General features: G+C 34.4%; 1 pseudogene; it reads right to left on the bottom strand.

Moving 5' to 3' along the window:
• Positions 1-5173: 5173 nt before the first annotated feature.
• On the bottom strand, positions 5174-6661 carry LOC114628126 (annotated as a pseudogene).
• Positions 6662-16560: the final 9899 nt, after the last annotated feature.

Here is a 16560-nt window from a genome sequence, read left to right on the forward strand (position 1 = left end):
TCTTACTACAATCCCATTCCCCTTTGGAGATGCTCTGTCGCCTAATTTCTGATGAACAATTTTCCTATATATTTGTTCTATTTCACATATGAGATAAGACTATGATACTAATTTGTGGCAAATTTTTTAAACTGGTAACTTTGAGACGTTCTCATTTTTTGTCCCAGTGATTGATAAATTGATAATAGTTCATTCTTCCATGGTTAATTTTTACACACACACACACACACTATATATATATATATATATATAAGAATATATATATACTTTTTTTCATCTGGACATATTACTGTGGGCATTGAAGAAATAAATGTGAGCATTCAGGTATCACATGACACATGTCCATTGACTTTATTTTTAAGAATGTTCTCCAGTATGTTATAACGGATGTTATAGTAGAGCCATTTTTACTGTGAAGGAATCTCCATACTATGCAAATAGTAGGCAGAGTAATTAGAGTCTCTATAACAATACACACATGGTCCCTTTTCCACACAACCACACACCAGCATTTGTGAATTTCTCTTTTATTTGTTTTGTTTTGATTATAGCTGTACTGACAGGTATGATATGGTATCTCAGTGAAGAATTCACTTATATTTTATTATAGCTATACTGACAGGTATGATAGGATATCTTGGTGAAGGATTAACTTATATTTCCCAGATGACTAAGGATGTTGAATATTTGTCCACATATTTATTGGCCACCTGAGCTTACGCCTTTGAAAGGATGTTATTCATATTCTCATGCCATATGCCAATTCAAATATATTTATCTTATTTGAATTCCTCACATGTTATAGTTATTAATCCCTAGTAAGATGAATATATGTCAAATATTTTCCCTTAATAAGTAAGATGCTTATTCTCTTTGTAATCTGTACTCTCTAGTTTGTAGAAATATTAATTTAATGAAGTGCAATATGTACACTTTTAACTTTCTATGTAAGCTGTTATAGTCACACTCAGGTAATCATTACCTATGCCAATAGCCTGAGATACTTGTCCTCTGTCTCCTCTTAGGAATTTCAAACTTTTCTTATAATAATATCTTTATCCATTTTGATTGAATATTGAGTAGAGTAAGAGATACAGATATAGTTCTAATTTTTACATGTGTTTTTTCCACCTGTCTAGCACCAGTTATTGAAATGAGGTGAAGGTGCCAACACGTATGTTTTCAGATGTCTTTGTTTTAGAGATAATTATTTCACTGATGCAAATAAGCTTTTTGTGCTTCAAAATAAAGAATTTATTTTACATTTAATTTTCAAAATTTTACTTTTGTGACTTTGGGTAGAGAACTATTAAGTGGATTCTTTGTCATTTATTATCTTCCTTTGTAATATATACATTATACTTTGCTTTTAGAAATTATGCTATGACATTTACTTGCCAGATACTTTCCACGAGGACATAGATTTAGTTTTATAAATCAAATAGTTCTAAAATCACCTTTTTACTTTGACATAATTATATTCAATAGCAGACTACTACATTCATGTATTAAGGAAAATACAAGATAATGTGACATCATCCTAACCTAATTAAGTTTTATAAGGCTACCACTAAGTGGCAGTGCAGCAACATTCTTATGTACAGTATTGACAGGTATCTTTGCAGTTCAGATATCTTTCCTTTAAAAGTTTTACATTAGCACTAAGTGCTAAAAGAAAATAAATATTATTCTTAATCTTAATCTTTGTAAAACCTTTGGTTTTAATTGCATAAAAGTTCATTGAAACCAGTAAATTAAAGTTCTATATCAAATAATACCTATAGTTTGCCAATCCTTATTAATAGGAGCAAGGCAATGAAATATTTATTTTAAAACTGGCTATGACTCTGCTTTTAAATGATAGAAAAATTTAGTATTCCAGTTTTTAGAGGCCATATATGTGATAGTCAACAGGATGATATGCTTTGTATTTTATCACATGGTGTATTGCATCCAGGAAAGCTTGCTGGTACATTTCACTAAATGGAATTTTATTGCTAATCTCAGAGAAATTTGCTATGAGATATACTCACGATGCTAGAATTAACTTTAAAGAGTACATAATAGCCTGACTCCTGAGAGTATTAGAGACTCAAGATATTTACAAGAATGACTATGTTTACATAGTCAGTTTCCCACAAATTAATATTAGAGCTTAACTGCTTTCATTCTCAGTTCGGAAGTTTTTATAATTTTGACATTTGAAACTCATGCTATAACCCCAAATAACTTCAAACTAAGAAAATTAATCACCTATCTGAATTTGTTCAAATAGCCACATATTTGCATATCTTAACATATCTGCTAAGCCTTAGATATATTTTTCCCAGTACTATGTAGTAATAGGTAAAAAGATGTAGTTTACTTTCCAAAGTAAGTTTAATTTTCTCTTATGTAGTTAGTAATGAAGGAGGTCATAGTTGGGCTTCAAAGGGCATATTTGAAATGTGTTCTTATTTTCCAATTAGTCTAAATGAAACTACAAATATGAATTTAAATGTAGTTGGCTGTGTTTTATCATAATAAGAATTATTTCTTCTCAAAACACAGTCTATACATACTCTCACTCATATAGGGCTGGATCATTGTATTTAAATTTTGTCACATTTTGGCTGCTGTCAACTTGTTGTAATTTAGTCTCAGGGTAAAATCTGTATGTTGCCTTTTCAATTTTATGTTCTTTAAATCAGAGACCCCACAATAGATGTTCTTAATTAACAGTAAATAATACTGTGACCTAGATGGTTTCAAACCTATATATGTTGATCTTAGAGATAGAAGTGCCTTTGCAGGACCTCCAAGGAAAAACACTGATGAAGACTTGTTCTCTATTAGTTGAGTGGCAGAAATTCTAGCACAGAAGTGAGGCATGTGTTTACTTTTGTAAATCACTACAAATTAGCAATAAATAACCAGGTGTCAAGGGGATACTTTCACCTCAAAATCATAGTTTTGGTTTACCATGTAATAATTACTATGTTAACTTAATCTATAAAAAATGTATTAGTATTTTTAATGATTGTGCTATGATGTATATTATTCAAAAATGTGAGCTTTCAAAAAAATTAACAGTATAAATATTCTTCTGTATCTCACCAGTGTTCATTTCCCTTAAATCTGATTTATGTGCTACATTAAGATCAACTTTCCTTATTTGAGCTGTAGATTGTCAATATATAAAACATAAGTAGCTTGGAAAATGTGATTCCCAACATATTATTATGAAAAAAATCAATCTTATTGTAATGATTTTTACATTATAGAGAACATATTATAAACTAAATAGAGCTTATTTTTCAAACAAATGCCATATATTAGATTTAATAACAATAATGTGATTAACTATATTTCACATATACATGAAGATAATAGCTAATAGCACATACTCAACTGTATCCAAAAAATAATGTAGCTATTAAGAGACTAAAATTTACATAGCAAAAAGTTCACTATATGCTCTTATGTTGACATTCAAATTCTTATTCCCATCCATCCTTCAAATTCAACATAGGTATTCTTTCTCATTTTGACTATACTATCTGAAACATCAGCTCCTCACCACAGTATCTATTTAAAATTCTTTTACATTAATTTAAAAATAATATTAGATATGTAATTCTTTTATTTATATTGGTAATATTTCAATTTGTCTAAAACTGTGTTTAATGACTAGCTTTTATATATGAAATGTCCAATAATAGAAAAAGCCTGTATCATTGTAATCATTATAATTAGACAATATCAATCTATCTACTTAGCCTAAGCAATTTCACCGACCTCGATGCTATTTTAGTATGGATCAAAACTCTTAAATATACACCTCTATGCATAAACTTTGCCCCATATTACTGAATAGTAATAATATGTAAAAATGTATTTGGGAGAATTACAGCTGGTGGATATATATACACACACACACACACACATATATATATATGGTTGTAAAAAGCATGACAGATTAGGCCATCAATTTGTTTTAATATATAAAAATATCTTCATTGTCAAAGTAGGACTGCACTATTGAACCTTCAAGGGTTCCTTGCAATGATGATTATTATTGTGCTTCATGGGTTTCACAATTTTGTAGTATGTCTATGCATTACTTCCCTCAATTGGCAGCTTCCAGAACACTTTTTGATATTATGATAGCTAAACCTCAGGAAGGAAACTTTCAGTCCAGATCCAGCTATATTTCTCCATGTCTTAAACCTGCTGATTTATCTTGCAATAGAGACTTACATTTAATCACTAAGAGGCAACAAATGGCAGGAGCAATAGCCTATATTGTTTGGGGGAATGTCTTGGACAATCCTGACCAGAAACTCAAAAGGTCATTTCTCATGCCTGGTATTGTGTTTTAGTGTTAGTTTATGGATCTTATGAGGAGTATTTTCAGCCTAAGTTGTATAATTTCATATCTAATTTTTCTTAAAAACAAATCTAGAATCTTTATTACTGTTCTTTAAACAATTGCCAAAACAAGAATAAAAGATAAATAGAAGGTACAGTTTTGCTTGGTTTTGTTATCAGATTTGGGTTTTTTTTTCTTGTGGGGATTTTTTGTTTGTTCTTTTTTGAAATACAAATAAAACATGAAAAACTTTACCTCAAAAAAAAAATCTAACAGTTCATCAAAAGTCCTCAGCTGTGTTCTAGAAATTGACAGGCTACATCACAGTTTAAAAATCCAACAGTTAAAAAAAAAAGAGGTTTATAATTGTTTGGTAGTCACATGTCAAAAGAACAAAGTTCTGGAAACACCTTTTATTGAGTTAGCCACACCAACAGGGGCCCACTGGCAGCTGCCAAAAGACATTTTTTCCACATCAGAGAGAAGTCTTGACTTGATTTTTTCTGCTTCCAAAATCTTATCAAATCCTGTGTCTCCCAACAAATGAAACATCCATTGTCAGTGATATTGAGACATGCTCCTCTGGGGAATGGCCATGAAACTCAAGTCTATGTATGTAGCATTAGCAGGAAGGTCAGTCTTTACAAATCTATTCTCTTCTTTAAAATTCTCTTCTATCCTCTTCTTTACAAGTCTATTCCTCCTAAAGTATCATCACAAAAAATCTGAGATTGAAAGACTAAAAAGCCAAGGGAGAAAAGGGGATTGGGGAGCATACACCATGAACACAAGCGAAATTAAAATTGTACAAACTCAAGCAGTTTATGATAGACTGCTCAGACACACCAAAGGCTGGTTGAAGGAATTCACCATTCTGTAGGAGCTGAGGCTATATGTTGTGTGGAGATCTGAGCCAAGCAATTCACTGCCTTTGAGTTGTAATCCCGTGCCCACGCCAAAGCCTGGTTTCTGCACTGTGTCTCCAAGGGGAAGTCCTCTCATCCCACCACTCTGCCCACCACTGGGGTCTCCTGGGTCCTGAAGGCGGCTATCTCTGTGGTCACCTTCCCTGGCTGCTCGAGTTGTCTTCTCTTCCACACGCAGATAGACCATGCCTAGGAACGTGATGGGCGTATTGTTAAGGACCTTCTGAACAGGTTGAGAATCATCTAACACAACTAGGCTGAGAATTCGGTACCTTCCCGAAATCCTGTTGATGAGCAACTCCACAACATCCCATAATTTTGGAAAACAATTCTTCATTTCCAACTTGTCAACCTCATGTGGTAGGTTCCTGATGAAGAGCTGGTGACTGCCAGGGTGCTTCACCATCCTTCGAAGTTCCACATCTCCTGGTTCACCAGCCTCATGGATTGGTCGGGGTCCTCTAGGAGGAGGGATACTGATTCGTTGCCCTCGAACTCTCTGATCTCTCTGAGGCCTTTGTGGTGGGATCTAAGAGTCAGGCTTAGATTCTGAACGTGGCTGTGATGCTGGCTTTTTCACCACATGAGGTGGTGTCCCCATCACTGGAACAGCCCCACTGGGAAGAAGGTACTTACTAGTCACAGAAGCCTAAGAAAATGTCCTCAAGTACTCCTATGCCGGGGCCATATCTGCTGGGGCTGTGAAGTGCTCTTCTGCACAGGGAGCAGCTTCTTTCAATCCAGGCTCAAGTTTGTCCTTTCGGGTGTCAGGCACAGGTTCTGGCTCTGGCTCTGACTCCTGCTCTGGTTCCGGTTCCACAACAGGCTCTTCTAAATGCTCCTCTAAGTCATTGCTGACAGTCTCATCTAGAAAGTTCCAGAATCATCAGATACCACCTGTCTGCAGTCTTTCTTCAGGTTCCACTACTGCTTCCTCAGATTCCTCCTGAGGCTCTGTGACAAAGCCACTGAAGGTCTAATCTTAGTATCTGGAGATGCCTTGTGAACATAGAATTTGTTGGCAACGGAGCCTTTAGAAGTGAGGAAAAAGGTCTGCATGAACCTCCTCAGAGTCTGGTTGTCGTTGGACAGTAGTTCCATCACTTGGACCACCACCTCATCATTCAGAGTTCTGTGAGCCTCCACGTGGCAGAACTTGGTGTGGTAGTTGGTGACGCTTTGTGACATCACTTTCCTGTGGATTTCCTTCTGCCTGTAGACTGCATCTGTTGGCTTCCCATTGGAATCCAAGCCCTTGTGGGCATAAGGAAGAGTTCTTGCCATTAAATCCGTGCAGCATGTCGGAGACCTGGTTCAGCAGGGTGTAACACTATCGTACAAACTCCTGCCAGAGCAGCAGGGGACTAGGCTTCTCCATAAGCATCACTTTGGTTGATTCAACCTGCGAGGCTGAGCAGGACAGGGCTGCTTTGTGGGCAGAGGTGGAGGTGTCTCTCATGCAATTATTTCATATCTAGTTAGATACACAGCCTGCACAACAGATGAAAAATAATCAGGCTTGGTACTGAAAAACTAGCAAACTAACCATGCTAGAGAGGTCATAGGTCTTAGAAGAGAACTTACTACAACCAGTTTACTAGACCAGCATAATTCCTCACTGTATTCTAAAATGTATTCTCACTCCCACTTATAAGTGTAGCTCTCAACACTCGTCTTTGCAACAATAAGAGACCATTACAGAAAACCAAAACTTGTCAAAATACACAGATCAACTGATCCTGGGTGTCCAGTCTTAAATGATATATCTACAATACAACTTCTGAATCCAGGAACATCACCAAAAAAAGAGGAGAAAAAAAATTATAAAATCCAGAGGACCAGAAAATTTCCTGTGAGATTGTATCTCCTAAAAATGACAAGAAAGCTATATCCATGATACTTCAAGAATATTGCTAAGAAGATCTGAAAATGGCAAAATCAATATACACGGTAATGTGGAAAAGGGAAATATCACTGAGTCAGTCTCACATGTAGGTGAAAATCTGTACATAACTAAAGGATTCTTAGAGTGGGAGGCATATATAGCATTTCCCCAGGTGGGAGCCACATACCGAGTGGTTATTCCTGAAATAAGGTATATATAAGCAGCATAGAACAGGTACAGCAGGTTTTATTTATATATTTCTTTGTACCAAATGGTGAGCTACAGGATTTGGGTTGTACTCATGGATGTTTTGTTTTGCTTTTCTTTGATTGTTTTTGATGTTTGAATATTTCCCTTTTTAAATAAAAAAGTATATAACTGTTTTTTTCTTAAATTAATCTATACTTAAGAGATTGGATTTTTAAAATATTAGGCTTTTAAAATGTCAAATGTATTTAAAGACTGTGAGATACTTTTAAAGTTGTGGTGTGTTTTATAGTATAGAATTAACATGAAATTATAGAAACAAGAAATTGACAATTTATTATTTAAAAAGTGTTGTGTTTGTGTGCCACATTGTGCCTAGAGTCAGCTGAAAGAAAAGCCTCAATTGAAGATTTCCTAGATTTGATATCTTGGATATCTTCATGATATTAGCTTGTATGCATGTCTATGGTAGATTTTCTGATTATTTGTCATTTCTTCATTGAGAGTCCATCCCACTGTGAAAAAAATATATATGCATATATCATAATATATCTGTGTGTGTACATGTGTGTATTCTAATTAATTATGAACCAGGGAAAAAACCACCAAGCAGTTTTCTCTATGGTTTCTGCTTCAAGATTCCACTTGATCTTCTGCTCTGACTTCCCTCAATCACAAACTATAATATGTAAGATAGATTGAACACTTTTCCCCCTAAGTTCCTTTTGCCTGTTTTTTTTTTAAATCACATAAATTATAAAATAAGCTAGGAATATAAGGTTTTCTTATTCAATGAAACTCATAATTTCACTAAAATATGGTTTTAGTATATGCTGATCTTGAACATAATTTCTGTAAGTCAATCACAGAAAACAAAAGTTTCTTTGGTTGCTAATCAGTATTCTACAAGAAAATGTTTTGTGGGTCAAATATGTTTGGAAATAATAAGATAATCAAAAATAAATAGTTTTTTTATTATAGAATTCACAAAGCCTTTATTAATGCTAATTTAAAATTCTTCAGAAGTAATAGCTTATAAAATGTGTATTTCTGAATTATCTTGAAAAATAAATTGTTTTTCTTTCAACTACTTAAGGTGTTTACGATGGGAAGACACAAAGTCAACTGATTGCAGTATGATTTATCACCCCAGTGGTATATTTTTTACAGACATTGCAATGACTACACATTGTATAAGTTGTCATGTTATCGTACTCCTGTATGTCCTAGGAGTCCAAAACAAAACAAACAAAAAACAACAACAACAAAAACCAAAAACAAAAAAAAAACATGGTTCCATCTTTGGTTTCCAAAAGAATTTGATCATTTTTCATAACTTCTTTGAGAACTTCAAACAATGGCTATTTATTATATTCCCTCCTTTGTCAGTTTCTCCAAGATCCATTCCCACTTGCCTACAAAATCAAATATCAGTTCTTTTATTAAAAACATATTTACTCTGATTTGTGTTGCTTATATAATCTTGGATGTGTGGCATTCAATTAGAATATGGTTGACTTACCAAAGGCTATCTTCTTAACATTGATTTGCCCTGTCCCAGGAAATTGCCAATAGCTTCTCAGTTAAGAGGTGGAACTTCATGACCACTTATCATCTCCTTGATGGAATTTTGTCTGTCTTGAGCTTCAACAGGGATTATTGAAGCTCTGAGGTCATATTTGCACCTGGCCTGTCATGTCAGGAATACAGTTTATTAAAACTGTCCACCACCACTTGCTCTTAAAATCTTTCTTCCTTCTCTTCTCCATCCATCCCTGAGTTCATGGAGCAATGGGTATGATGTAGGTGTATCACCTAGAACTAAGCATTTCAGAATAGTATTCTCTGCCATTTGTCTAGTTGCATGTCTTTGTGTTAATTGCAATCTATTAAACTTAGAAATTTCTCTGAAAGGTTAAGAGTCAGATTAAACTATGAGTATAACGAGATTAGTAGTTGGTTTAATTCCATGTCCATTTAGCAGAAAAACAATGGTAACTTCTACTCTGGCACCTGTTCTTTTCCTGGTACTTGTCCCAGCTATGAGTTCCATTTGCGGCAACTGACTTATATCAAATCAGAAAGCAATTGTTTAATCCTATGCTATCTATTCCATGATCAGACATCATGCCTTACAAGCCTGGTTTTCTAGGGTTCACATCTGACTAAAATTGAGGATTACTTTCTTTCTCTGGTAGTGTCTATAGCATCCTGAAATATAGCCTATGGAGATGACTCTTCTGGGTGAGTAGCTTGATTGTTCCATGTTCTATAACTCAGTTATGTGGTATTGTCAGTTTCAGCACCAAGTTCTTACTATCAATTTCTGGAGGGTAACCAAGAGCAATGGCAATAGTTTGCACTCTTTGGGGGGGTCTATGAGTTCTCACTAGGCAACAAATACAAAAGAAATAACCCATCTATGAAATTAAGCTTTTTCATAGGGTGCAATATCTCATAGAGGCATTCTTTCCACATAATAAAGTGACTCCATCCTCCAAATCTGGCAGAAGACTCCTGTTCTACCACAGGTCACACTGGTACTAGGAATATTACAACACAGCCTACCTCCCACTAACACTGCTTAGAGCCCATCCAATTATCTTCAACAGCACTGCCTCTTTAGCTCCATATCCTGGTCCACAAATCTGGCAAAGGGCTCTTGCACTACTGGAAGCCATGGTAGTACTAGGAACCCCAGGACTAGAACTCCAACAGAAGTCCCCTGTTCTTATGGAAGCCCAAGCCAGTACTTAGTATTCTATAGACCAAGCTGGTACCTAGTACTCCAGAGATCACACAGGTACCTGGAACCCCAGATGCCAAGCTGTTATCAAGAAAATCATAGAGCATGCCAGTTCCAAGAAGCTAAGAACCTCAAATCCAAGACAGCGCCCAAAGCCCCAGCAGAGAAACTCCACTGGACCTGAAGACTCTCTGGTCACCAGAACCACAGGCCACTCATGCCACAAGATCAAAGGAAAAACAGAAACCATGGGGAAATAAAACATCTATCCAAAAGATAAACTTGAAAATCTGCAACCTAAGCTGTACTTCCTCCAAGCCCAGATAACTAGAGGACAGAATTAAGAATACAACAGAGTCCAGCTATCCTCCTTCAGCAAGTTTTGGCTATTCCAACACAGCTGAAGCACAACACCAATCATATAAGGATTGGTAGGGTTAATACTGTGAAAATATCTATACTACCAAAATCCATCTATGAATTCAACATACTCTCCATCCCAAATGACTTGCAATAGCACATATCTGACTTACTTTACACATAAAAATGTTTATTTGAAATGTCTCTTTTTTATTTCTTTCTGTAGATTTTCAGGGACTGAGAATCTGTGGAGAAATATTACATGTAGGAAACTTGAATTTTTCTCCCATGATTATCCATAAAGTTACAGAAATCTCACAGATATTAAAATTACTCAGTACACTAAGGAAATGAACCAACTGAACTATTTCTGTTCATAGGTAACTAATTGCTCTGATTAAGTTTCAGAAACTCTATTCCAGAGAAAAGTGTAGATTATAAATAGATAAAATTCATTAAAGATGTGGTAGCGATTCTCTCAATCTTCACTCAGGATGAAATCACCACATTTTTCTTCAAGTTCATATTTTAGTAAGCTGTGAATATCTTTTTTACAAGCAAATTCTATGAGTAAGTAGCAGATATTGTTGCAGGTAAAATAATACTGATTCTAAAACTGAGTTTCTATCTGAAGATTAATAATGATGCTCATTGAAATAGTATTTATTTCAGAAATTATTATGGCTATCTCACCTATGGACTTTTTAATTGAAGATTAGATCAATGGATCAAGCTGCAAAATATACTGAGTGATGTATCCCAGACTGAGAAAGAAAAGCATCTCATGTTCTTACCCATATGTGGATCATAGGACTGAATTTTTAAATTTGTGTATTTAATTTGGCATACCTGTAGAATCCAGAAAACTAGAAATGGATCACTGGTGTGAAGAAGAAAAGGGAAATAGTAAGATTTAAGTGTCAAGGAGAAAGGTGGCTATGGCAGAGGAAGATATATTCATATGATTCAAACTTAAGCAGAATTAATTAACTTTTTTATATTGCTGATGATCTCTTCAGAAATAATGATATTCATGCATATATCATGAACAGCAGAAGTCTGTGTTTTAAGTCAATTGTTTTCTGATAGTTTCAATTGTTTGGCTAGAGTTATACCCCAACATATTATATTATTTGATGTTATAGTGAAGAATACTGCTTCCCAATTTCTTTCTCAGTCCATTTGTTATTTATATATAAGAGGGCTACTGATTTTTGTGTATTAATTATGTATCATGCTACTTTGATGAAAGTGTTTATCAATCATACCGGTTTGCTGGTAGAACTTTTTTGATCTTGTACAATTATATAATCTGCAAATAAAGTTATTTTGACTTCTTCCCTTCCTATTGTATCCTCTTAATATCTTTCAGTTTTCTTATGGCACTAAAACCTTCTGGCCCTGAGCTTCCTTTGGTTGGAATATGTAATTGTTGCTTCTATTTCACCAGAAGTTATGGGTCCATTTTAATTGCTTATCTGATCTTGATTTAACTTTAGTCAGTGGTATGTGTTGAGGAAATTATCTATTTCCTTCAGCTTTTCCAGTTTGATGCTGTTCAAATTTTTAAAGCACATGCTTATGATTCTCTAGATTTCCTCTCTATCTGTGGTTATTGTCCCCCTTTTTTCCTTATTTTTGCTAATTTGGGTTGCCTCCCTCTGCCTTATAGTGATTGATTGTTACTATATATGTGCCAATTTGTATGTTTGTATATGTGTGCATACAAGCATGCATGTCTTTGTGACTATTTATGATTGTCTGCCATATATACCATGAAGGCCAGAAAAGAATTGTCAGATCTCTTGAACATAGAATTATGAGTAGTTGTGAGCCTCCCAGTCTGGTTGCCAGTATCTAACTACACTTAAGTTTCCTGGAAGAGTGGCATGTGCTTTTAAGCATTGAGCCATCATCTCTTCAGCCCAGCATTTTTACTTTATAATTCCATAAAATAATGTGTACTTAATAGGCTAATTTGTTATTTTTCATAAACACATAAATCATATAATGTTCAAATCAATATTAATATATCTATCTCCTAAAATATCTACCATATTTTTATATTGAGAACATTCATATAGAATAAATGTTATAAATAAGACTGATGATAACACATTCTTATGAACATAGAAAGAGATAATATCATTATGAATTAGTATAGTCCTTATGAAATATAGCATGAAATTTTGTCAAATATGAAAATTGAATTGCTATTTTATTCAACAATGCTGTGAGTAGACATATGAAATGAATTCAGTATTTGTAAGGGCTACCTGCACTCTCAATATTTTTGTCCATAAGAAGTCTTGTGGAATGACATTTAGGTTTTAAAAACAATTAAATTCTGAGACCTGGAGTCAGGGTTCAACATTTATGAGCAATGTGTACTCTTGCAGAGGACCATGCTTCATTTTTCAGTACTATGTATGGCAACTAACAAGTCTCCATAACTCCAGTTGCAGAATAGCATGAATCCTCTTCTTCCCTTTTCAGGCACAGAATATATAAAAATGTATACAGACAAAACACTCATTCACATTAAGTAAATCTAAATAAAATCTAAATAAAAATAAATCCCCAAATTACATAAACAATTATAAAACTATACATGAATATCTTAACCGAGATAAGTCAGGCACAGTCCAATACCCTCCATGGTTTCGTTGTTATAATTAAAACTTTTGACTTAATTGGGTTCTTACCATCTAACAAGATTGTAAATCAAGATACATGTTCTTACTTTGAGTCCAAGGTATGAAATGCGCTCAGATGATGACACCCAAAGAATCAAGATGCCTTGATATATTAAATAAATGGGATTTTTTTATTTGCTAATATATTTCTTAAAATCCATGAGCCATTAGTTCAGCTACAGGGAAAGAATGATAATTAATTGATCTAAACATTTTTCAGTGTTGAAAGTTAGAAAAAAATATGAGTCAAAAACAAATCTCAATCAAACCTTAAGAATAGTGATCTTGTGAAACTTAATATTTACCTGTTTCCCTAATTTGTGCCCAGCTTTCATGGAAGCTTTCTTCATAATTACTTGAGTATGTGTTCAACTCCTAATAACTTTGATACACATTTAATCTTTTTTAATTATTTAGCTCATAGACCATAATTTAATTATTTGAACATGTTTTATTTCTAGAATTTTTGTTGGTTTACTCAGTAAATCCACTTATACCAAAATGATCTCAAGCTGTTACAATATTATAAAATGGCAAACTCGTGGCAGCATTGGTTTATTTTTTGCTTTTCTTATCAATTGGTAACAAATACAATTTATAGGGGTTCAAAAAAATCCCCAAAACAAAAAAAAATTCTCTACTCTGAAGATGCTAGAAACAAGCAAAAATTTTCCATCAGGTTCGCATGGAGCAAATAATTCATTTTCACTTTGCTTTCACCAAAATAAGATTTCAATTGTGAATAAAGTATGGAAAGCATTGTTATTAAAACACATGTTATTTTATGCATTCAATTCCAATCCTTACAAAACATTTTAGTTTAAATATTCCACTCTCATATTGATAGTTTGCATAGTTTGTTTATTTTATGGTGCTCAATTATCTGTTGCTCTATTAATTTGTGAAGTTATTAAATCTTTTATTGCCTTGTTCAATTTCTTTCATGAGCTTGTTTTATAGTTTTCATTCAAGAGTCTTTCACCTAGTTGGTTACATTTGTTCCTAGGTATTTTATTTGCTAAGAGTATCATGAATATGCTTGTTTTCCTCATTTAGTTCTCAGCATGTTTCTTATTGGCATTCATAAAAGCTACTTGTATTCATTCTTAATTATATATCCTCATAGATTGATGAAAATATTAACCAGATTTACGGTATTTCTAATGAAGTCCTTAGGATATGTTTCAATATAGGTTCATAGCAACATCAAATAGAGATACTTTAATGTTTCTCTCTTCTACTTGCACCCCATTTTTTCTTTTCCTGTCTTATTGATCTGGATAAAATTACAACAAATATTTTGATAGTCCTGTATTATTCTTGATTTTAAAGAAAAAATGGTTTTTCTCATTTACTGTAATTTTGTATACAATTTTGTCATTTACATACATTTTTATAATTATGTGTGTTCCATCTCTTTATATTTTCTTATCATGAATGAATGAATGTTTAATACTATCAAAATGTTTTCTACATCTATTAAGATCTTTATGTGAATTTCTCTTCTTAATTCTGTTTATGTGATGGATTACATGTATTGGTAGGATATATTGAGCTATCTATGTATCCTTTAATAGAATCAATTTCAACATCAAATATGATCTTTTGAATGTGTTGTTAAATCTGGTTTCTGTTTACTTTATTTTCTGTGTCTTTATGAAGGAAATTAGTACATACCTTTCTTTTTATATATATATATATATAATCCTTGTTCACTTGTATCTAGATCTTCTTTTTATAATTAGATACATTCTTTATTTACATTTCAATTGTTTTCCTCTTTCCAGGTCTCCCCTTCAGAAACCCCATATCCAATTTCCCCTCCCCCTGCTTCTATGAGGGTGCTCTCTCAACCACCCACCCACTCATCTCTTCCTGCCCTGGCATTCCCCTGGCATTGAACACTCTCAGGCCCAAAGGCTGCACCTCCTACCAACATCCAACAAGACCATCCTCTGACACATGTGCCACTGGAGCCATATGTACTCTTTGGTTGGTGATCCAGTCCCCTGTAGCTCTGAGGGTTGTGGCCTTACTTAGTGATATTATGAAGTTAATACTATCCTCATATAATGGAACTTGGTAGCATTATTTCTGTCCTATCTTATGAAAAAATAGGATACTGATATGAATGCTCCTCTAAATTTCTTATAGAATTCAGCAGTGAAAATAAATCTGTATTGATTTTTTGGTGATTATTTTTTGTTTCACTCTATTTTTCATTTTAGATTCAGTTATATTGGTTTTGTTACACTGATTCAATGTGGAGATGACATATGTTTGTAGAATCATCTATGTTTCTTCCAGATTTCTCAAATTCTTGCAATGTAATTTTCTATAATATTCCACAATGAACTTTTAGAATGTATTAATATTTGAAGTAGTATTTTATTTTCACCTCTAATTTTTAAAAGGCATCTTATCTTTCTTTTGATTAGTGTAGCTAGGTGTATATATAACTGTGGGGCTGTGGAAGTCCTGGGGTATTTGGCCATGCCTCAGAACCCAGAGACCTAACATGCAGTGAGTCACATAAGGCGTAGGTAGAGGGCGTGAAACAGGTCTCTGCCTCAAGATTTACATATTACCTAAAGGCTCTAGCCCCTCCCTTTTCCCTGCTCCCCAATATAAGCAAGCCCCTTCTGGCATTTTGTGGGAGAGCACGCCATCCAGACATAACTATCAACATGATCAATAAAATCTCCATGTCTTTAATTCCATATGTCTCCTGAGACTCTGGACTCTCTTTGTGTAAGTTGGAAACTCATGCCTGGGGAAAGCCTTCCTGCCCTCCCTGCACTCCCTGCTGCAGCCATCCACAGGACACTCTCCCCTACAACAGTGGTCCTGCCTTTAAGGGCTGCCCCGGGACTCAGCCAGTGGCTGCTGGCGAGATCAGCTGGGACCGCCGCTGTAGCTCAGGAGGCCTGAGCCGAATCTCTGAAGACTGTCTCAGCCACAACCGCGGCATGCAGCCACAACCACGCCCACGCTGCGAGAGTTTTGAACCACATATAACTTTTTGTTTTTATTCATTTTATTTTTGGAATTATGGTAGAGTTACATTTTCCCTTTTTCTTTTCTCCCTTCAAATCCTCCTATGAACCCCTATTTGCTCTCTTTCAAATTCATAGATTCTAATTTCATTAATTGTCATTATACCCATATATATATTTATACAAAATCTTCTCAGTCTATACAGTGCTACTTGTATGTGTGTTTCCAGGTTGACCATTTGGTATTGGGTAAATAAACTGGTATACTCTTCCTGGGGAAGGATGATTTCTCCTATTCTCTGCATCCCTTAGTTGCCTCTAATTCTTTGAGTAGCCTTGGGGAGTCCTGGTTCTTTTCCTGTCTTCTTTAGCATATCTTTTTTTTTCTTCAGC

The sequence above is a fragment of the Grammomys surdaster genome, unplaced genomic scaffold (genome assembly GCF_004785775.1).
Source record: "Grammomys surdaster isolate TR1022 unplaced genomic scaffold, NIH_TR_1.0 61, whole genome shotgun sequence".
Taxonomy (NCBI): Eukaryota; Metazoa; Chordata; class Mammalia; order Rodentia; family Muridae; genus Grammomys; species Grammomys surdaster.